Source organism: Lepidochelys kempii, chromosome 12 (genome assembly GCF_965140265.1).
Source record: "Lepidochelys kempii isolate rLepKem1 chromosome 12, rLepKem1.hap2, whole genome shotgun sequence".
In the NCBI taxonomy this organism is placed as follows: Eukaryota; Metazoa; Chordata; order Testudines; family Cheloniidae; genus Lepidochelys; species Lepidochelys kempii.
The window spans coordinates 26,768,326-26,791,158 of NC_133267.1; positions in this window are offsets into that span (position 1 = coordinate 26,768,326).

The following is a 22,833-nucleotide window of genomic DNA, read 5'->3' on the forward strand; positions in this document are numbered from 1 at the left end:
GCTAACTGATGAAGCTAATGTCTTACAGGATACAGGCCTGTAGGTTCTTTGCATTATTGATGAATATAATAAAGGCAAGCTAACCCTATGGTCTACAACATGCATGCTTTTCTTGTTCTCCAGGACAGACGCTTTGTCTTCTTACTGTCTGTAGAGACCCTACTGACACATAGTCTTTGTGATAAATAAATATTGTGTGTGTGTGTGTGGAGGGGATGTTTTACACATAACGTTTTTGCGTGATTAGCTGAAATTAAAGAAACCCACATGCTAGTGGACTTTTTTGTATAACAAACGCATTCTACCTGCTGTTGAGTGGCATCAGCCTCGTCTATGTACTTTAATCTCCTATATAGTTTATGTAATACAGCTATATAATGATAAATTTATTCTTGTGGGAGTTCAGAAATTTCTTTAATATGAAAACTTAATTCAGGCTGGGTTGGTATTCCTCATCTAGGTGAAAATAAAGAGCTTTCCTTCCTTGACGTTAGGCACATTTAGCTTTGATTTCAAACAAACATCTTCAGCTCTATCTGCTCTCTTTGAAATTACTTATCTACTGGGGAGATTCACTCAGGATGCAGAGTTAACGCTATATAATTGTGTTACATAGGACTGGTTCTGTAGTGGAGATGAGATTTAATGATACGACCAATAACCTATCCAGCCTGAGTCATCATGGCTACAGCCGTTGTTTCAAAGGTAAACAATGGCTAACAATAATGTGCCCTGTCATAGGGTCTGGCAAGGAGAAAAAAATTATTGATGTTTCTTACCACAGTATGTCTAAGAGTGCCTCACACTTTCCTGCAAAATTATGTCAGCTATCAAGGCTGTTGGATAAAGTAGGATTAACTGTATAAATATCTAGGAGTCTCTGCTATTGCCAGAAGTTATTATGGAGGGAGCAGTTGAATGGCCTGAGCTTATAAAGCCTAAAGTTATTTTATCCTTTCACAGACTGGTCTCTATTAGCCTCTAGAAACACCATTGTATTGATTCTTTTTTTAAAGAAGGCACCTATGTTGTAATAAAAATAATACTTTGGATTAATGTAGCTTTCTTCATCTGAGTATCTCAATTTCTCAAAGCACTATATAAACATTAGTTAATTAAGTCTCCCAACACCCTGAGGGGTAATGAATGGATACACAGAGATCACTTCTGCCACCTCCTGAGGTGCTCAATAGCTTTTTAACTGCACATCAATATCATAAAACAGTTTAGGACAGGAAGCAAAGAAGAATAACTCAGGTGGAGTTAGAGCAGGCATAATTTAATAACCCAAGACAGAATTTGTCCAAGACTCTGGGAAAACACCCCTTATCAACTTTGGGATAAGATAATTAAACAACAAATGGTTTGTCACCTCAGTAAGAAAACAAAAATCCCCCTGTTACACACCGGGGCATTGGTTCAAAACTGAGTTGGTGGGACTAGTGTGTCAAATCATTCACCAATGCCATATCCTATAGAAAGTGCACAATACAGCCTGAATGTTTTCCATTAAAACTGTTTTTCAACTGAAAACTGTTTGTTTATTTAGTATCTTCAAAAACCAAATCGTGCCCCCCCCCAAAAAAACAACAACAAAAAAAACTGTTTAGTTTTTGGACGAATTTGAAAAAAAAACCTATGTAGTTCCTCAGGGGAGTTGTAGTTCCCCATTCTCTATGGGCCAAGCTCCCCCTCTAGACTTTATCTTCCATGATACATCATGGCCATGCAATTTCCATAATACACCACCTCACCTCACTGAGAGAAGACGGTGGTGCATTACAATTCCCATGAGGCTTTAAAGTGATATTTCAAAATTAAAATAATCTGATTTTCAGCTAAAATATTTTTTGATTACAGTTTTTGGATTCAGAGTAGCAGCCGTGTTAGTCTGTATCCGCAAAAAGAAAAGGAGGACTTGTGGCACCTTAGAGACTAACAAATGTATTTGAGCATAAGCTTTCGTGAGCTACAGCTTTTGGATTACAGCTCATATTCCAGCCCGCTCTAGTAATAATGTTCCTTGGTCACTTAAGACATGTATTTCTCAACTAACTACTATACTAACCACTATTTCAGAAGCATTTATGCAATGAAAAATTTGGTTAAATTCTGGGAGTTTATGAACACTGTAAAAAAAAAAAAAACCACAAACAAAAAAACAAACAAACAACCCTGCATTATGCTATCTGTGCAACTATATGAAAACTTGCCTGTCTTAGTAAAAAGTATTAGGATAAATCTTATAGCTTACTATAGAAGTCTATTCCTGAAAATACAGTTCTGCTTTCAATCCTGTAGAATTTGATGGGGATTTAGACTGGACTTGCTAAAGGAGACCTAAGTGACTTAGGCACTCAACTCTCATTGAATTTCAATGTGAGGTGGGTCTCTGAACCTAGACAAGGTCTTGCCTTCCTTTGAAAATTCTAGCTTTATCCAATAGAATTCTATAGAAATTTAAGAGCAATTGAGAGTAATCTAAAATCCATTAGAATCCAATAAAGAAATTAGATCTTTCCTAAACATTTTTCCCTCTTTGATGGTGTTATAGAAATCTATGGGATGGTCCAAAAATGGTATAATTTTCCATTAAAGTGTACAGAGCTCTTCTATAAGGGGCAGTATTATAATATTACTGTTTATGCAGTACTACATGTAAGCAGAACTAAATAAAATAGAATAAAGTGTATATCCTGGCACACAGTTCTTATCTAATCCTGAAATGGTACTGATCTCACTTACTTGATTTTCAGCTAAAATATTTTTTGATTACAGCTTTTGGATTCAGAGTAGCAGCCGTATTAGTCTGTATCCGCAAAAAGAAAAGGAGTACTTGTGGCACCTTAGAGACTAACAAATGTATTTGAGCATAAGCTTTCGTGAGCTACAGCTTTTGGATTACAGCTCATTTTGAGGAGGGACTGCACTCAGGTCAATGGAAACATACTTCTGGAAGCAAGGAAAGAATAACATACATTGTGATTGGTACAAGAAATAGTACAAAGTGCAGCTATGCTACCACCATAATCTGCTGCTCCTCTGGTTGCTACAGGTAAATGGGGTGAGAGGGTTTGGTGGGGGAGAGGGGAGTCTTTCTTCAGTAAATGGGTATCTAGCTCCAGCTTCAAAAATATTCACAAAGTACTTGGCTCCGATTAGAAATCAATAGTGTCTGGATAACCAACACAACAGCATCTGTATGTGCATTCTTGTGACATAAGGAAGAATTCATCAAGCAGAGGTGAGGTTACACTAAATTGTCGACTCTGACTGGTGGGAATGGATTTGTCAGTAGTAGATACTGAAAGAGTTTATTAAGATTAAAGGACTTATTGTCACATTCCTCAGAAATTCAGCCTTTTCAGAAAATTGGTTACTAATTAGTCAGGTAATATGCATTATTTGGTCATTACTGAACTTCATGACAATGTCATAAGTTTAAAAATGACAGGCGCTTTCAATGTTTTCATAGTAAAAAAAGGCCCAAATTAACTGAAGCTGTAAAAGCCATATGTTTCAAACTTAAGCTGCTCTGCTGACTCTCCAGACTATCAAATCTGTATAGTCAGTCATGATGACCATGTGAATCTTTCATTTCTGTTTGCTAAGCTGATGAAATCCTCCTCTTCCCCTCCCTGAGAAGGCTGGAGAAAGGGCCAGACCAGTATAATTCCTGCTGTCAAATCTGGATAAATGATAGCACTGTCTTTATCTGTAAAATGTGAAGTATCCTGGAATGACTGTTCAGTCAGTGTAAATTGCTATAGCTCCAGAGATCTCCAGAGCTCATGAAAGCTTATGCTCAAATAAATTTGTTAGTCTCTAAGGTGCCACAAGTCCTCCTTTTCTCTTTTTTAGAGATCTCCATGACACTGCACTGATTAACCCCAACAGATGATCCTGGCCACTCATTTCTCAGGAATCATATACTGTATAGTGCTTCAGATGAATGGTTATGAACAGTGATGGATGAACAGAAAACCCAGTCAGTGGAATGAGTAGCAGTCTTGGTAGCCATTAGGAAGTCAGCAGTTGCCAATACTTTCCACACAGTGGTGGTTGTGGTACAATGTTTTTTTCTTATCGCTAGAATAGGAAACAGTAGTTACTGTATGGTAGTTGTTGACAAATGTTTAATTTTTGATGGTCCCTGCTGTGTGTCATCGTGTTTGTGACTGATAGTCCAGGGTCCTCCTATCTTCCTGAATGATGAGTCTCCGTATTGAATGTCTACATCCTGCCACTACCAGCCTTCAGCCATGCATTCGGTAGCCTGAAAGGGGCAGCCCAGCTTTTTGTCTTTATCTAGTGTTCTCCATCTCGTAGGGGTTGTCCTGTTTACCTTCGGCCACAAGACTAATGGGATCTGCTTCAATAAATAAAATGCAAAATTTAACGTGGCTTGAGAATAGAGAAAGTCTGAGTCTCTCAACTACTTTGCATTTTGTTTAGTCATTTTCATCTGTGCAAAGTGAATGTAAAATGTTACCAGTTTGGAGACTGGATTGTTCTATGTAATGTGCTCTAGGAGAGAACAGAGCACTAGGCAGAGACATGGATTTCTATTCCCAGTTCTCCAAATAAACTGCTTTTTGACACTGGGTGAGTCATTTCACCTCCCTTTAGAGAGGAAGGATGGTCCCATGCTTAGGATGCTAGGAGCTTGAGGCTTTAGTTCAATTTTCTGCTCTGCCATGGACTTCCTGTGTGATGCTGGAAAAATCACCTTATGACTCTCACTGTAAAATGGAGATAATGGTACTCCCATTCCTCACAGGGGTATTGTAGATGTTAGATATTAGAGACCGGGCCCATAACTTTCCTTGCTACATTATCTGGCTGTTGCCTTGCACTCCACGGTTCCCAGAATAACTTGGTTAAATAGTGGAAATGATCAGATACAATAGAAGGTCTAAAGTTGAATATGGAATTTACTCTTGTACACAGAGATGAATTGGGAAGCTGTCACAGGTTTGTAAATCTTTCTCTTCTCATTTCATTTTTTCTCCTTCATGTTGACCTGTGTTTTTCAGGGACCAGTCAGGTCACATTACTGCAGGGCATCAGGATGGATTGGGAATAGCAATACTTGTCTGTCTCTATTGTAGAGTAAATCATTCTGAGATATGTGGGCTTTATTCCCCCCCTTTTACCTTTACCCCTTACATTTCTCATGCAATGCACTTTTGCCAGACAGCTGGAACTAGCTTGCCATTGTATAACTATGCTTGACATTTAATTTAAAATCAAAGGTACCATTATGTAGTTTAAGCTCTATCTCCATCCTGACTAACATAAATAACATTCTCCTCAATGAAAGAGGTAATTCAGCATCTAGGATATATTTTCAGAATGATTCCATTTCATGGTAGGAAAATTGGAAAGGTAAGACACCATTCTGCATTGCCTAAACAAGCTCCAATGGAGGACCAATAGTTTGTAGCCATTGCCAGCACAACATAACTCCAAATGCCCTAATTTCTTGTTGGTGAACATACTGTATGGGAAGGAGGAAAGCAAGGAGTGACAGGAGACACCCAGGTTATGCAGAGATGTTTTCTATTAATCACCCCCTCTTTACATCTATATATGCCGTGTTTGCATCCATATATGTCAGTTATAGTTTTTCAGAGCAAGAATAAGGGAGTAAGGTGGGAAGAAAAGAACATGTAAAATACGATGTATACATACACAGACGCCAGTTTCTTAATGCAGTTTAACAAAGGGCCAAATCCTGAATTACTTATGTTTTCACGTTAGCCTCACTCAGACAAACAGCAATTTGGAATCAAATCTGTTTCCTCTGTTATACTTGAGTCATAAAGCTCTAGGATGATATATTATTAAATGTATTAAGCTCTTGTTCATTTGAAACATCTGTTCCAAGTCATCAGAACCACAATTCTTAAAAACAAAATAGTAGGGTGGGACTTATCTGCCCAAATTCACTCAATCTATGGATGGGTTATTCAAACTCTGTATTAAAGGAGCATGGTGAGATATTCTAGGATCAAGGGCGAGGTCTCTGTGTGACCCCCTGCTCTGACAAAGGTCAGTTGCTTTGTTTCCCTCTGCAGATTATTAGTACTTGTAGCAAGAACTGTCGGTACAAGGGCCTCTTGTCATTTAGAATATGGGTTGCATGTATTATTTTGTGGGCATTTTATGGGAAAACAATCTGTCCTATCATTTGTGCATTTGCTGTTTTAAAGGCACCTTTCTCTAAGCACTAGTAATGTATGAAGGGCAGTGTAGGAGACCTTGCACCTGAAACTCTGACAGATATTTTGGGAGCGTACTGCCTATTTTATAACTAAAGAATCATTACATCTAAATAACATGCATGCATCGTTATAAATAACTATAAGAGTCATTGAAGCATAGTTTCAGTTATTGCAGACTCCAACAGTGGATAACAGCCTGTGATGTGAGTGATGCATGATGACTGGAATATGAGGGAGAGTAATAGCAATCAAGATTCATAATCTCCCATTGCATCCTGCAGTGAATGGACATTTGCTTTTGAAGATGTTACTATTTAAACACCAAACTCAAGAGCTAGTGAATGTATTAAGGTTATTATTTAAAATGGAAGCATTGTGCTGAAGATGTGTATGGTACTTTATATGGATGAAAATGAAACATGCTTGCTATCCTGAAAGATCCATGCGCTAAATGGAATTTGACAAGAAATATTATGATCAGTTTTGTGACTGGGTCATTGCTTGAGGGATTTGGAGTAGTCTGAAGGAAGATGGGAGGGAATGCCCTCGAAGATGGGGGAGATTCCAAGGTTGGGGGCAGTCTGAGGGAAGGTATGGCGATGCTTGTTGCCTCTGCCCACAAATGGAGTGTGAAGAAAATGTGACGCTGGCTGAGTGAAAGGGTCAAGCAGGGAAGATCAGGGAACGCTGAGTGATAACATGAGGAGTCTGTGGTGAAGTGGCCCCTTTCTGGGGCGGCGTCCTGCAACAAGCCACCTCACAACTCGGCATCACCAGAAAGTGAGACTACAGCCTCATTTTCTCCTTTGTTGATTTGGGGGAAATAGTCCAAACAACCTTTGAGAACAAATAGCCCTTGTGGGGTTAATGTTTTATAAAATAAAACCCTTTGACTATAAACCATAATGAACCAAATCCCCAGCTGTGCATCAACATAAAGCCCTGGTGTCTCTTACCACTCTCAGACTCTCTGTAGCTCCAGTACTGTATATCTTACCACGCTCACCTCCCAAGTATTGCTCCTTCGTCTCTGACCATGTGTCACCCCAGCCTTCGGCCCTCTCTGGCCATCTGTCTTAAGCTCTCCAGCTCAGAGAGCCAGCAGGCATCTATCTCTGCTGCACTGTGCCTTCTCTGGCTCAGGAAGCTCAGCAGGCGTCTCCCTCTGCCAGCTTTCTGGCATTTCCTCCCTCTTTCCCAGGGACGGCTTGCAGAACTTTCTGCTCTCTGCAGGCTTCTCCCAGGTAACTCTTTGCTGCTCCTTCTATCTCTCCTGTGGGCTCAGGCAGCTCTCACCAGCTCCTTCCTGTCCTAGTTCAGGGAGCCCCTCCACTAGGGCCCAGGTGCTCTCTCTAAGCCTATTTGGGGGAGGCGATGTCACCTGATCAGGCATTGGTTCCTTCCCTCTTAAAGAGCCAGTGTCCCCTTGTGTGAGTCATATTGCTGTGGAGCCCCAGAATGGTGACTCCTCCACAGTTTCTCCTGGAGCTCGGAGGAATGAACTCTCTAGGGTCAGCTCCAGCACTTTTTTTTTCAGCCAAGACTTCTTAGCTTATGGGGAGGGAATGAGTGGTTCTACGCTTTGCAGCTGTTTCTAGGAGGCTAGTGTCACCAGTGGAACTAGTCAGGGGACAGGGCCTGTGTTCGGCCCTGTGCAAAGGAGTGTGGTGAATGGGGGTAGCTGCTCATTTTGCCCTGTTCTTGCCTTGGGCATTAGGGTACAATCTAGCCCTAAGCTTTCTAAATTAGTAGATTTCTCTGCATAGAGTATATTCTCTCTTTATATTGACATATTATTTTTTACAACCCAAAGGACCACGTGGAATCTGAGTAAGAGAAACCAGAGTTGTGTGAAATGTCTCCAAAAAACCTCTGCAATTCACCTTGTTTTATGTTTTATTACAAATTCAAATCTCCAGCTGTGTTCATTGATTCGCTAAGGTCCACAAATCTTATGAGGGAACCTTGCCCAATTTATAGTTTGTATCAAAAATTGTGTGCAATTTATCATTTCAGTGGGGAACTGGGTGAAGCTCTGCCATTGTGGTGGCATTTTGCTTTGTGTCTTTCTTTTAAATTGATCCAAATACTCAAAGCAAGATGCTGTGGGAGGGGCCTGAAATCTTATGACTCACAACTGAAGAATTTTGGCACAAGCCTTTGTGCAGTGCTAATGCCATCTTCAACTCACTTCTGCTATAAATCCAATTGGCAGGTTTTCATAGTTTAAATATTTTTGGTTCTTTTCTTAGTGGGATAAAGCAGGAGACCTTTGAAGGTGTTCGCCTTGTTTGAATGGCTACACTGAACTTTCCTAGCACCTCACTTACATTTGGCTCTCATAAGGTAAAGCTGTGCCACTCTCCATAAGAAGCAAACACAGTGGGTTCTTTGTAATGCAAAGTGTGTGGGGGATGAGAAATGATGGGTATGGCTAGAGCAAAGCTGGCCAATTAGTTGTTTTGTTCTCATTGATCAGTCTAGACATCACGCTTTCAATCCTCTCACCATGTTTCCCACTTCTCACCCTACCTTATTGTTATGATCTCTCTCTCTTTATTTCCTCTTATACCAAAGAAATTGCATCTCCATCTTATAATAGCAAAAATGGTCTTACGACAGGATGTTAATCTACTGACTGTGACTGTGAAAGATTAGAGGCAATAGAAAAAATCGCAAATGAAAGGACACATTCTAGCTATCCTTTTCACATGGGGTGGGGGAAACACTCTACTGAAAGGAAATGGTGGGGACCATTGCTTATGTCTCAGTCCTAGATCTTCCTCCTCCTTCTGGGGCTGACAGGATGTGGGTGAAATCATGTCCTCATTGAAGTAAATAAGTAAATTAGATTGGATATTAGGAAAAACTTTTTCACTAAGAGGGTGGTGAAACACTGGAATGCGTTACCTAGGGAGGTGGTAGAATCTCCTTCCTTAGAGGTTTTTAAGGTCAGGCTTGACAAAGCCCTGGCTGGGATGATTTAACTGGGAATTGGTCCTGCTTTGAGCAGGGGGTTGGACTAGATGACCTTCTGGGGTCCCTTCCAACCCTGATATTCTATGATTCTAAGGCCATCATATCACCCAATAGCTTCTCTTCACATACAATCATGGAGAGGCTTTCTATGATAGGGATTAAGGATCTGGGTGTATGGGTTGAGTGTTTCCTCCCGGTGGCCTGTTCTCTGGGATTGCAGTTGTATTTGACATGGAGTTTTCTGTATAGGTGACCATATATATATATATATATATATATATATATATATATATATATATATATATATATATATATATATATATATATATATAGGTGACCAGAGAGAGGACGTATGGCTGGACAGTAAATAAAGGTAAAATAATGCTGTTTAAGAAGCGGTTATGTCATTTGCACCCATTTGAGGAATGATGCCAAAGAGCCAGAATTTGGCTCTAACAGCCAAATATGTTTTATAAATGTGGGTGGAAAGGTTTATTTTGCCTCTTGAGAAAGAGCATAAACAGAATAAATATCCAACTATTGCTTAATAGAGTAAAGGCTAAATATTTTCAATTGGAGCTGAGCAGTAGTTACTTAATATAATGCATCACCACAAATGTTTAGCTTCCTGCTAATGAATGGAGATTGTTACAGCTGGTTCTCACCCCACCCCCAATAAGAATTACTTCCTTTGTATTGCAATAGGAAGCTTTCAGAAGATTTCAGGAAATTATTTTTTACTGCACTGCTGGCACTTACTGTACCAAAGTGATCTCATAGCCATCATTTAAAAGAAACCTTGTTTTTCACAGCAATTAATTCATGGAGACTTGATTTCTTTTTATGATGATGTATGGAAAATCATTGTAGTAAGAATCTAGCACAAGGAGTTTTTTTCCAGTGTATATTAGCAGCCCTGCAAAAGGATCTGCAAGGGCAGACCTTTTCAGCTCAGTCTACCTCTCTTTATTTAATGGAACTTTTGTCATGGCACATGCTCATCTCCTCCCTCCCCCAGCACACACGCACAGACACCCTTCCCTGGAAAAAAATTGAATAGTGATGGGTGAACCCCAAATGGGTTACAGGTTTGGTTAATTTCAAATATACATCCAACATTTCAAGTCTTATCTTTAACTTCTTTGGTATGGAATTTATACTGAAAATATGACCAGGGTTTTCTAGTAAATTATTCTGCTTCAGTCACATAGACTACCCTCATGCAATTTTCTTTCTTGCATTTCCATTTGCAGTCCCAGAAGACACCAAAGGAGATACAGCAGCATACATGCACGTTACTTTTAGACTGAGATTTTAAATGCAATCTAAATGATTTGGACACTTAATTCCTGTTAATTTTAATCAAATCTTTGGGCAGCTTTGAAAATCTGAGTCTTAAAATTCCACTAAACTTTTCAAATGTCAGGGTGTTTGGATGTGAAAATGCCAGCTGGTTCTGTTTGTTTGTTTGTTGTTTTTTACCCAGACCATTTCAAGCATCCCTAATTTAGGTCCATGTAATGCCCTATGTACACACACTATTGAGGGGTGTGTATGTGTGAAAACTCTGTAACTTCTTACAAAAGCAACTGTACTTTTTAAATAAACATTTTAAACTTCTAGAAGAACAATAAAAAGCTTCTGAGACCTGTAAACAGATTATTTGCATACTTGCAAAATGAGCCAACACATTTTATTTTTCGAAATTTCAGCAGCAAGCAAAATTCACTTTTGTATTTACCACATACAGAACATTAAAGTCAAGATCCAAAGCATTGGAAACAATAATACATACTGGAAATGCTGAGTGACTTGGCTTTAGAAGTATTAGTGGATGCCCCTACATAACTGTAAGTAGAATGAAAATCCTTTGGATTTATCATTAAAATACTATATAGTCAAATAATTTTGTAGTAGGTTATATTGCCTAGAATGTAAACTGAAATGTTGCTATTGTTTTCCCAACCTATTAAAACTTTAATATTAATGTTCAGAAGAAATCTAGTGTAGCAATCATGGAGTTTTGGTGGATTGTGTGACATTTGAAGATGATGTCTGGAATCTGTTGTACCTAAACAGTTATCATGTTGTTGTGCTCAACAATGGACAGACTCATAAATGGAGGAGGCTTAATGCATTTTTTTCATTGTTAGTATTAGTGCAGCTGCTGTCTGACCAAGTTCCCACAGGGAATATAAAGAGATTGGGCAAAGGGAGCTGGGGGATTCCGACTATATTCCAATTATGATACAACCATAATGATAAGTGAGGGATCTGTTAACCTTTAAAAAGGATTCTACCCTATGCAGCAATTATGGTGTGACTCCCCACTTATAGTCATGATGAGCTCTTGCCAGACTTTTTATGCTGAATCAGAGCTCTTCTTTAACTCTTCCCAGTTATAGGCCTTTAGGTGTAGGTATTCCTGTGTAAGTATTTCTAAAACTGCTAATAAAAATGATTTAATAGTAGATTCATATTTTAGATTCATAGTAGTGCATATTTTAGATGAAGTGTCTGATTACAAAATCTGGGCAAAGATCAAACTCCTCACTAGGAGCAAAGGGCATAATTGGAACAGGACTGGTTATTAAATGTATCATAGTTACAGAATCATATCTCTTACAAACCAAGTATGGTGTACACCTTTGGCTCTGTTCTTAGCTTATTTTTATGTTTACTCATAAGGGTATTTAGTGCTCCTCAAAGTGAAGATTTACAACCTTGTTCAGTGATTGTTAATTCATGGGGACTTGATTTTGATGATGATGTATAGAAAATCATTGTAAGAATCTTGCATGAAGAAGTTTTTTCCAGTGTAAATTATTAACCCTGATTCCGCATGGACAACCATGGTATAAGCTTCCTAATCTCCACAATGTCCCAGCAGCCCTCATGCCTTTTTTAGGACCTCAGCTTCTAGGAATGAGAGGTTAATTTAGATACCTTACCTATAATTACTTGGCCTTCTGGTGAGATCACCAACAAAGGAGCCAAATGTGTTGGTGGACTTGTACCATTTATACCTGATCTCTAAGAACTGGATCTACTAGATGCCAACATTTGGTCCCTATTAACTTGGGAAAATTTAACTGGTACCATGAGAGTCAAAGCCTCCATAATCTAATATTAAACTTCTGAACCCTCTGTTTTCCAGCTTTATGTTAATGCTCCTCTTGGTAGCACAGGAGACACTACACATCAGCAAAAACCTTTCATCTTTCTCACATGAAAGGTTTCCTCTTAAACCTCAAGTGTGACATTATTTCAGTGAGAGATGGGATAGTTGCATGTGTATGTTAATATTTGGAATGCTCTGCCAGTTCTTGGTACGTTGTAGTAATGCTAGATGAGACTTTTGGAAACCGAAAATGCTTGGAGAGGGTTGCCAGTTACTTTTCAAGACTCATACAAAAAGACATTTATCTACATTAAATAAAAGATGATTATTTTATTAAAATGAAAGTTAAAAATGAAACTATCTTTAGAAAGGCAGTGGCCTAGTGATGCAAACTTTTCTGAAGGTAGGTCCGACATTTGAACGTTCTTCAAAGGGCTACTCCCATCCCAACAATGTGTAAATCTTCAAAGGCACTCCATCAATATGTAAGTCTTCAAAGAGGGAATTACACAATAACATGAAAACTCTCAAAGGGAGAGCGGTTACCTAGTGATGTAAAAATTTTAGTTAGGGACAGCTTCTCTGTGATTTCAAAGTCGAAATCACCTAAAGCAATGCAAATTCTTCCAGTGCATGGGAAATCATTGAATAAGAACACCTCCATGATGTGTAATCTTTAAAGTAGCAGTACATGTTCACTTAAAAGTACAAACTGTACAGACTTTTGAGATGGTACAGTATAATTACATTACTGACAGGATGCCTTGAGGGCCCACTATGAGGGTGGAGGGTTGTAAAAGTTTCATTTGACCAGCTCTGGCTATATTGATAGCAGTAAGTAATGGAGGTACCAAATATTTCTTTGATATGGGAGTTACTTAGAGTTATTTTTGAGTTACTCATGATTTCAGATCACAGCTGATTTATGAAACAGTTCTCACTTGTAACAGCTACAGGTGCATTGTCAATGCTTGTATCGGGAGCAACTAAAACCTCAGTAACTCTTCTGTTCTGGAATAAATATTGATAATTCAACTGTAGTGTGGGCATGTCGGTAGCAGCACCAGCTGGAGTTAACCAGAGTCATGAGGAGTTAACTCCAGCTCCACTTTCCCCTCTTCTCTCGCAGGTGCTCAGGGAGAGAGCCAGGGGGATAGGAACTGATGGGGGAGGCCAGGGCTCCATGCTCAGCCCTGAGGTCTGGCTGATGCTCCCAAATGGCAGGGATGTTGTATATGTTTCTACTTATGGGTGCTCTTGGGATTTTTTTGATGATAAAGATTTGCTACTTAAGGAAAGCCCCGTTGGCTACATCTAATTCCTGAGGAGTTAATAACCCATTTTACAGTAACAGGTGTGCTCTGGGAACACTTGATTTTTGATACAGCACCAAACACACATTCCATTCCTTCTGTTTCAGGAGGGTTACGTATGGCTTTCACTCCATTGGTATCTGGCCTATTGTGAAAGTGTATGAGCATTCAGCTCTGTAGGAGAAGGGCTGAACAACTGAGTCTCTTTGGGGGAAAGAAAAGGAAGAACATTGCTGGAGGACTAGGCGTTGGTTTCAGAGACAAATGAACACTGCCTGGAAAGTGTGTCAAGAGCACCCATATGCATAGGAACAACAGCTGAGCCACACATATAGTTACAGACTGGGTGAAATCCTGGCCCCGCTGAAGTCAAGGAGAGTTTTGCCTTCCAATAGCCTTGCTCAGTTTTTTCAGTTCTGTTAATCACAATATTTTCGAAGCACAATAATAAAAGCCTCTAACCTTTAAGATAGTTGCAGATATTCCTAATTTGAGTTTAAATTTTAATTATTATTTGTATTGTGTTAGCTAGCCACTGAAAGTACATAAAGCAAAGTATGCTGCTAGTCCTTTAAGACCAGCTAGAGATTCCTCCAGTTTTTATAAACCCAGGAGGACAGGATTCTTTCAAGAGAAAGCAAAGGTTGTAACTTTTCACAAGTAGCTTGCATACATTTGCCAGTGAATAGCTAACAGGGAAAGGACATTGAAAAACTCCTACACAATACCTTTTATTTTATTAAGTGAGAAAACAAAGTCTTCGAGGTAATTAAAAAGGGACCATTATCTTCCAAACTAAAGTGTCTCTCTGAAAAAATATTAAATATTTCACCAATACTAAGGGGCTAACGTGTGCAGTGTGAAATGTTCTTAAGTTGCACTTATTTTATTTCATAGAGTTGCCTAGTTTGAATACACCTCCTGTTCAAGCACATTTTTATTATTTTGGTAAGCTGTTTATGCATTATGCGTATGTAAAAAGACATTGAGGTTAGCAAGTATTACAATGTCTTATTAAAGACTAGAGTTGACTTCTATTAAAAGAAGCTATCATCCTAAACAGGAAATATGGGGCTTTAGCATTGCCATGCCCAAGCAATAAACTAGCCATTTCCTTAAACCAAACTCTGACATGATGATTTTATCCCTATGTGACTATATAATTTCTTCTTTTCTCTGAAGCACAGTAGTCATTGTGTGTACAAAGTTTTTATATTATAACTAAGTGTTCTGTGAAGTGGTTTGAGAATATTTCTTTGGTAGGTGTTTAGGAGAGAAAAAAGTGCTAACAAGAATCTCCACATCAGGTTTCAGAGTAGCAGCCGTGTTAGTCTGTATTCGCAAAAAGAAAAGGAGTACTTGTGGCACCTTAGAGACATCAGGTTATAACTATATAGGACACAGGAGTTGAAAGGCTGGGTGAAGCTGTTTAGCTATATATATAGTCTAGCATGCTACCCTGTCTCCAGGGAACTATGATGTGTTTGTGGTGGGGGGGGGTGGGGAGGGAAGTAGTCATGAATACTGCACCGAGTAAGGTGTTCTTAGAACTCTCTTGTTTTCCTAAACATTTGTTTAAAAAAAAGTCCAGAAATTAAGAAGGAGGAAAGAAAAGCAACTAAATAAAAAATATATCCTTGTAACAGTGTTAGTCCTAGATGAGCAGGATCTTCACTTTTTTTTTTAAATGAAGACAGTTTAACTGACTTGAGACCTGCATCCTAGAGAGACCACTCCTCTCTCATAACATATGGCCACAGTTGTGGAGGTGCTTGAGCTGGATTCCCTTCATTATATATAAGAGGTGGAACAGCAGCAAGGCCTTCTGTGTGTGGGCTTCAGAACCCAGGAACATTGTGCTCCCCTTGACTCCAAAATAGCCTGAATCTGATGACCTTCAGACTTGCTGTAAAATGCCATTTATCTGATAAGTGATTCTGTTGGTTTTGTTGTTGTTGTGTTGTTGTTTGGAGTGGGGGTGGGGAAATGTTGAAAGGTGAAAGAGGCTTTTCTATTGGTTAGATTTAAATTGTTCCACTGATATGGGTTTATTTGTTTTAATAAGTTGCGGGGTGGTTGCCAGTGAGTCATCATTTTCTTAAAGCATGGGTATTATTTCTTTGAAATTCAAAGAAAGGTAGGTTTGCAGTGAAATATATCTGAAACAGTTTTATTTGAGTAACTTTTGAATATTAAGAAAACTCAAATAGAACTAAATAAATCAGAGTTCTTTAATACAGTATTACTTACTAGGTCACTTTTGGGCTTCACCCATACATAATACTGGATGTGTCCTCTCAGATTATGAGTATTTTCAGCTCCTTCCAACCACCTTCAAGAACTGGTCCCTTTAAAGCAGAATGCAGTCACATAGAACCGATTGCAGATTCTGAGCGGAAAAATTGATGTACAGGGTGCTTTCTTGACTTGTAATATCCTATGGAAAATCATAGTATATAATGAAATTAGTCTTCTCCTAGAAGAGAAAACAGTCAGACTCAAGTGATATTTTTGTATTTAAAATTGATTTCATAAGTCGTATTAGCATTTTCTGAATTAAAAGCAAAGGTGGTATTCATGCTGAGCAAGCTATTTTGGCCAAAGCACTCCCACCTCCACCAGTATTGTAGACATACAGTCAGGATTTTTCATATGCAATTTGTTTCTAAATGGATAAAAATAGTTTTGTTGATCAAGATGTGGCACAAACCCTGGCCAAAAAAAAAAAATCTTCCTTTCAGTGGGAAAAAATGCTCATTTCCTTCTAACTTACTCTACAATTACTACTTCAGGGGTAGAAGGAAAATTTCTTGTTTTTGTTCGTTCCAACCACACTGGGAAAAGGAGAAATTAGGATATGGCTTCTAAGAGGCTTTTCTATTTGGTCAAATAGTCGTATGACACTATATTACTTGCAGATTCTAGAACTTGAGGAAAATCATATCCCTGCTTCCCTTCATTCAATTTGGACAAGAACCCAAAATGCCGCAGAAAAGGTCTCCTTACAGGTGGGTATGGCTATTCAGTAGAATCCCTGCAGTGTATGCCTGAACCTCCAGTAGGCAATGCTACACAGCTCCTTTGGTGGCTTTGCACTGTTCACTGCACGTGAAGAACATGAGAGGGATAGGGCCTCTGTTGTCTTGTATGCCCTGTGGACATTCTGGTCCAATACCTTGCTTGGAGGGAGCAGTGGATCATATGGGCTCTTCCTTCTCATTTCCAGGAGTATTGGCCCCCCAGTTACACATATATCTATATTATTATTATTTGAAGTTTTTAAGAGGATTCACCAACCGGTCCTGAATCTGCAGGGTGCAGAGGAGAGTGAAAAGAACACCAGTAGGGTTGCTGGGTGTTACCCTTAGTGGAACATGAATAAGAGGAGGAGAACAAGTGCTGCAGGCTGGTGGGTTGATAAGAACATCATGCCCAGTATGTGTCATGAAGCAGTGATTGCCTTTGTTGGGTAATGCCTTCTCACCTGTCTGATCTATTTCTGTGTCAATGGTTGGCAATCATGACTGTCCCCATCTCTATAACCGTTAAATTCAGCTTTTAAACACACTGAATTAAACAATTAATCTTGTAACAGGAGATCCTTCAAAAGGTTACTATGTACCATTTACTGTACGGTATGGCCAGGGCAATGGGTATTTTCTCTCCACTCCTCTTTCAGACCAGTGTTTGCCCCTCAACTCACCAGTTCTTAGCGCAATGTGGGTAAAGAGGTTTATTCACTTAGCTCAGCATTTCTCTGCTCTGTAGAGAAGCCTCTGCATAGGAGATTAGAGCTGACTGCTAACACTTACCCTCTTCTGCAGCCTGCATGATCAAGCTTGAGGTTCCTGCAGGCTAAGCCATTGTTCTATAGCTTGTGGGGTTGGCGTTGTCCCTTAAACAATGCATGAATGCCAAACCTTTATCATTTTAGTGATTCACATAATCTTTATTGTCTGAAGACAGATTTTCATTAGGTGTACCCAGAGGTTCTCAAAAGTAATAATGAAAGATAGCAGAAACTACCTTTGGGCTCATAGTCACATATATTATGGTACATAATATATTGCTGATATATAGACAAATGTTCAGAAAGTAGAACATATTAAAATCATAGGCTTTTTTCAAAATATATGAATAAAAAGTATTGCCTATTCAAAAATTATATTGTATGAAAAATAATATTCATTGCACATCAGGCTAAGGTCTTTGTAGGGATCAGTTTAACATACTATAGAGTCCCTGGAACATTTAGTTAATGGTGTCTTCAGAAATCCCATGAATATTTTGAATGGTTTAATGTGCTATTAGATTATAAACATGATATTATGCTTTTAAAGTCTGAATAGAATTATAAAATGTAAGATTCTATAATTCATTCAAAGTTTAAAAGAAGCATCCTGGATCTGTGCTGATTACTTCATGGTTTTGCAGGGTTTTTATTCAGTTTGGCTTTCAGGAAGATGTATTGAATGAACCATTTTAAGATTTTTCCACAAGTATAAGCTAAAGAAAACTAGTTATCATTTTTTCCCAACAGAAGATTATAGTGTAAGTGCTTTGTTGTAACAAGTTTGATTGAAAGCTTAGTATAATGCTTCAGAAGGAAGGAGAGTCAAGCCAAGGGCAAAATATAGGTGTAAAGACTTTTCCTTTCTTTTAAATTTCATATTAGCTTCCCAACTGCTATACAGAGCTAATGGGGAATCCACATTTGATCGGTACTGTAACAGCAAAAACATCCTTTTGTGGGCTTAAAATAGTTCTGCAGAAAAAAAAAAAAGCAAGTTGTTTGCACTAATAAATGGTAGTTCTCAGTGAGTTAGTAAATAAGCTATTAATTTTGTGTGCTGTGTGTACAACTGTTACATTAAATATTCCCTGTCCTACTTGAAAAAGATGGATCCTACCAGTTTAACATTAAAAATGTTTTTCTTGAGGGCTCTTTTCTAGAAAGTCACTCCTATTGTTTAAAAACCTGATCAACTACTTTGTGTGGCACATATGCATATATTTGTATGCACTTTTTGTTCTTCAGATTGACAATATAGTACATAACATAGGTGCAGTCTGAAGAACCAAATCCATGTATGCTAACTTTACTCTTCTAATATGTAAATTAATCTATCAAATATTTGCTCTGGAGGGTTTCATTATTGTTTATAGTGCTGACATCAATCGGTGCATGGCAAGGTTATTAATTTAACATGATAGATAATCATTTTATTGTAATACGTAGCATTAGTACCTTACAGTTGGTGGACCTGGAGCATCCTATTTTTAGCAATATAAGGAAGCCCCGCCCCATTAAACATATACATTAAAGAGTTGTTTATGAAAATCAGTTCTGTCTCTACCTTCAACTACTTTACTTGAATCTCGGCTATGAGTACACCTAATAAAAGCATTGCAATGGAGAAAATCAAGAGTCATGGAAATAATCATTTAGCCTTTTTTATTTTCTAAATTCTCTGGTTCCCTCTCCTCCCTCTTCCTTTCTGAGGGTGGAAATGACAAGTGCCTGGACTTCAGATGAATATTTTCTTTCTTAGATTATCTGTGCATATAAGAGATTAGTATTAAAGTGGTTGCAACGAGACTTTGTAGGCAACGAAGAGTGGACTTTTGAAAAGCGCTCAGTGTTGGCTCAACCCTGCTGTCATTGAAGTTAATGGGAACAGAATTAGGTCAGTGCTGGGTGCTTATGAAAATCCCATCCAAGGTATTTAGGGTGCTGGGTGGCAGAGTTCTCAGCTCCTTCTGAGTAATGATGTAGCGGGAAATAGGGTTTACGCTACGGTTGCTACTGGAGACCTTTTTCTGCAAGGAGGAAGGAGCACGTTAGCATTATGAAGGTTATTTCTACAATGGGCAAGGGTAGTTGTGTTTTTGAATTAAGGTTTGATTTTTAGAAAATGGATACATAAAAATACTAATTTAAAAAAGATCTCTGCAAATACTTGATTCTTATGAACTGTTTCCATTCAAGTATGAAACACAGGAACATATCACATCTGGAAATCCTGATTCTCAGTGCAGATCATTTAGCATTGGGTAGGGCTATGATAAGGAAAAGCTGCCTACTGCTGAGATCAACTAAACTTAATATGTGGTAAAAGTCAAAAATATTTATCCGCACACTTTATATGAGAATGTCCTATTAATCATACACTTGGAGTCTGAGGACACTGTGGGCATAGGGCTGGAAACGTACTGACTGCAGCTATTGACTTGTGTTAATGTTAATGATATGATAGTTTGTTATAAATTATCAGAGGTTAATGGGGTAAATAATTGGTCTAAAAACACACTCAGGAATTGACAGTGCATTATTTCTTTAACTTTCTTTCATGAATATTTATTGGGAACAGTCTGGATATAAGCTGAGAGTATAAGACTTCACATATACAAGCCAGGACAACAGCTATGCTACCCTCAAACAGAAATAAAGGTTTTGGCTCTTAAGTTTCAGGGGATCAAATACTGTTTTATATGGTATATTTGTTTTGGAAATCAGTTTGAAGCCTCTAATCTGCTGCTAATGATACATTTCAAGATGTGTTACTTTGTACGGAAATTCAGCTGTACTACCTTGGGCAGTGAACCTGTTAAATCTTTTAAGCCAACCAGGATTTTGTCAGCTCAATATTTGGATGACGGACTTCCAAAAGCACTCGGGTGCTCTTGGAAGTGATATTAGTGGTGTAAGGTCAGTCTTCTAGCAGAGAGAGTGCTGATTGTGGGGAAAATCTGATGCTATTTCACTTCACTTACTTTTCAGTACCTGGAATTTTGTGTGTGTGTGTGATTTTGTGACCCCGTTCTACACAGCCATGCAGGGGCCTAATGAGAATAAGCCCCCTGCCTCCCCACATCATGACTACAGGCTTTGGAGGCAGGTGTTGTAACAATTGGGCCTACAGATTTCCTTGAATTGGGAGCTCAACTGTTTTTAAAAAAAAATGAGAAAGTTCATAAAATGTTACAGTAGCCTGTAATAACAAATGTTGATTGGGAAAAGGTATGCAAGGGAGACAGAATAACCAAGACTACGATTACATCACAGAGATCACGGAAGTCCTAAAATCCGTGCCTTCCAGAGACCCTGTGACATTTTCTGCGCCAGTGCTGGAGCTGTCAGCAGACAACCCTGCAGATCTCAACCACTGCTGGCAACGGGCCCCCAGCAGCTGGGGTCCCCCTTAGCTGCCAGCCTCTGCGGGTGGTGGCAGGACTCTGTAGCTTCCAGCCGCCAAGGGCAGCAGGGGAAACCTGGAGCTCCCAGCCCCTCTGGGTGGCTGTGGGAACCTGCATCTGCCAAAGGCAGCAGGGAGACTCTGGAGCTCCCACTGCGGCAGGGCTCCCCACAGCTGCCCAGACACAGAGTGGGTCCCCAAGCAGCTGCCCAGCCATGGGGAGAGGAGGAGACCCCTCAGCATTTCAGCTGTGATAGGCAGCAAGGGGACCTCAAAGCCCCCAGTTGCTGGGAGTGCTGAACCCTCCTCCCTCCCCATTTTGTTTGATCCGAGATTTTTACTAAAAATGTCCCTGTCACGGGCTTAAAAATCACGGACAGGTCATGGGCTTCTGTGAATTTTTGTTTATTGCCCATAACCTATGTGTGATTTTTACTAAAAATATCCACAACAAAATCTGAGCCTTAAGAATAACTAAATTAGAAGTGAGACATAATAACTAAATTAGTCTGAACAAAAAGGCCAAGCTAATAGAGTTCAAGGACTGTTGGAATTATGCTTGTTAAAAACAGGCGATGTGAAGCCAGAAGTTAATGAGCCAAAATTGGTATGTTGGATGTTAGGCCCAATTGGCAGATAAAATAATGAGGGGCTGGGCTATTCCACCCATCACTCTTTTTGTGGTGGGTCCTTTAAGAGAGAGAGAGTTTGTGGGAAAAGTTTTTTTTTTTTTTTTTTTAAAAAGACAGAACAGAGGGAGGCTACTGGAGAAAGTGTCACCATCATGGCTACCAGCCAGTGGCGTAGCTAGGTGGAGCGAACAGGGGCAGCGGACATAAAAAAAAAAATAAAAAAAAGTGCCACTCGCTTGTACTCACTGAGCAGTGCCCCGGGTCCTCGGCAGCACTGAAGGCCCCCGCCACCGAAATACTGCCAGGGACGCGGCACGAGTGAAGGCCCCAGCCACCAAAGACCTGGAGCGCCCCCCCCCCCCACCCCAGCTCCTCCCCTGGCTACGCTACTGCTACCAGCCCCACCGTTTCTTAGAACCCCAGGATCATCCTGGTCCTGAGTGGTGTCCTGGCCAGAAAGAGAGGGATCCAGATGACATCACCACCCCTGGCAGGTCCTGCTGAATCCATTGTTATGACAGTTACCTTATACCATCTGAGACTCTCTCAAACAACAGGGGTGGAGGGGAGTTTCCTTCTAAAAACTATAGCTAAAGGAAAAGGAAACCAGGAAGGATGTTAAAATAAAAGCCTTATTTAATCATTTACATTTCAAATGCTTTAACTGTTTTTCCTTCTTTCCTGTATCTTTAATACAAGGTTAAAAAAAATTAATAGTGTTTTTACCATGGTGTTAAGCGGGCTGAGGTCTCTGCATACTCAGCCCCAGAATTTGTTTAACGTAGTTTAATGTTGGACAGTGACTGGGTTCTATTAACACCTTTAGCCAATTTATTCCATCAAAATTAACACCATAGAGGGCAAAGCCTAAGCACCTTGTCATCACCCCTCCATGCTCTGCACAGAAGGGGAGGTGGAAGTGGGAGTATTGGATAGCAAGGGGTGGGAAATGTGTGGAGCTGACATTGTGGGGGGGAGGAAATGGTAGAAACCTATCAGCCATGGATAGAAATAAAGAGAGCAAAGAGGAGAGAAGAAATCCAACTCTGAGATTACTAGCCTCATTCCGTGGTAACATTACGGGACTGATTTTCAGTATATTGTATACATGCAAAATCTGCATATTCATGTTCAGTTCAGAGATTTGTCTCCTGTGTCTGTGTGTGCAGATCCTGGACTTCTGCAAACACAGCTTTAGGAAAATCCATTCCTAAATCCCCCTCTTGAGGTGGGAGGGAAACAGGATATCAACATAGATATGTGCACGTCAGATGGAATGAAATTCTCCTGTATTTTTAGGTTTCAGAGTAACAGCCGTGTTAGTCTGTATTCGCAAAAAGAAAAGGAGTACTTGTGGCACCTTAG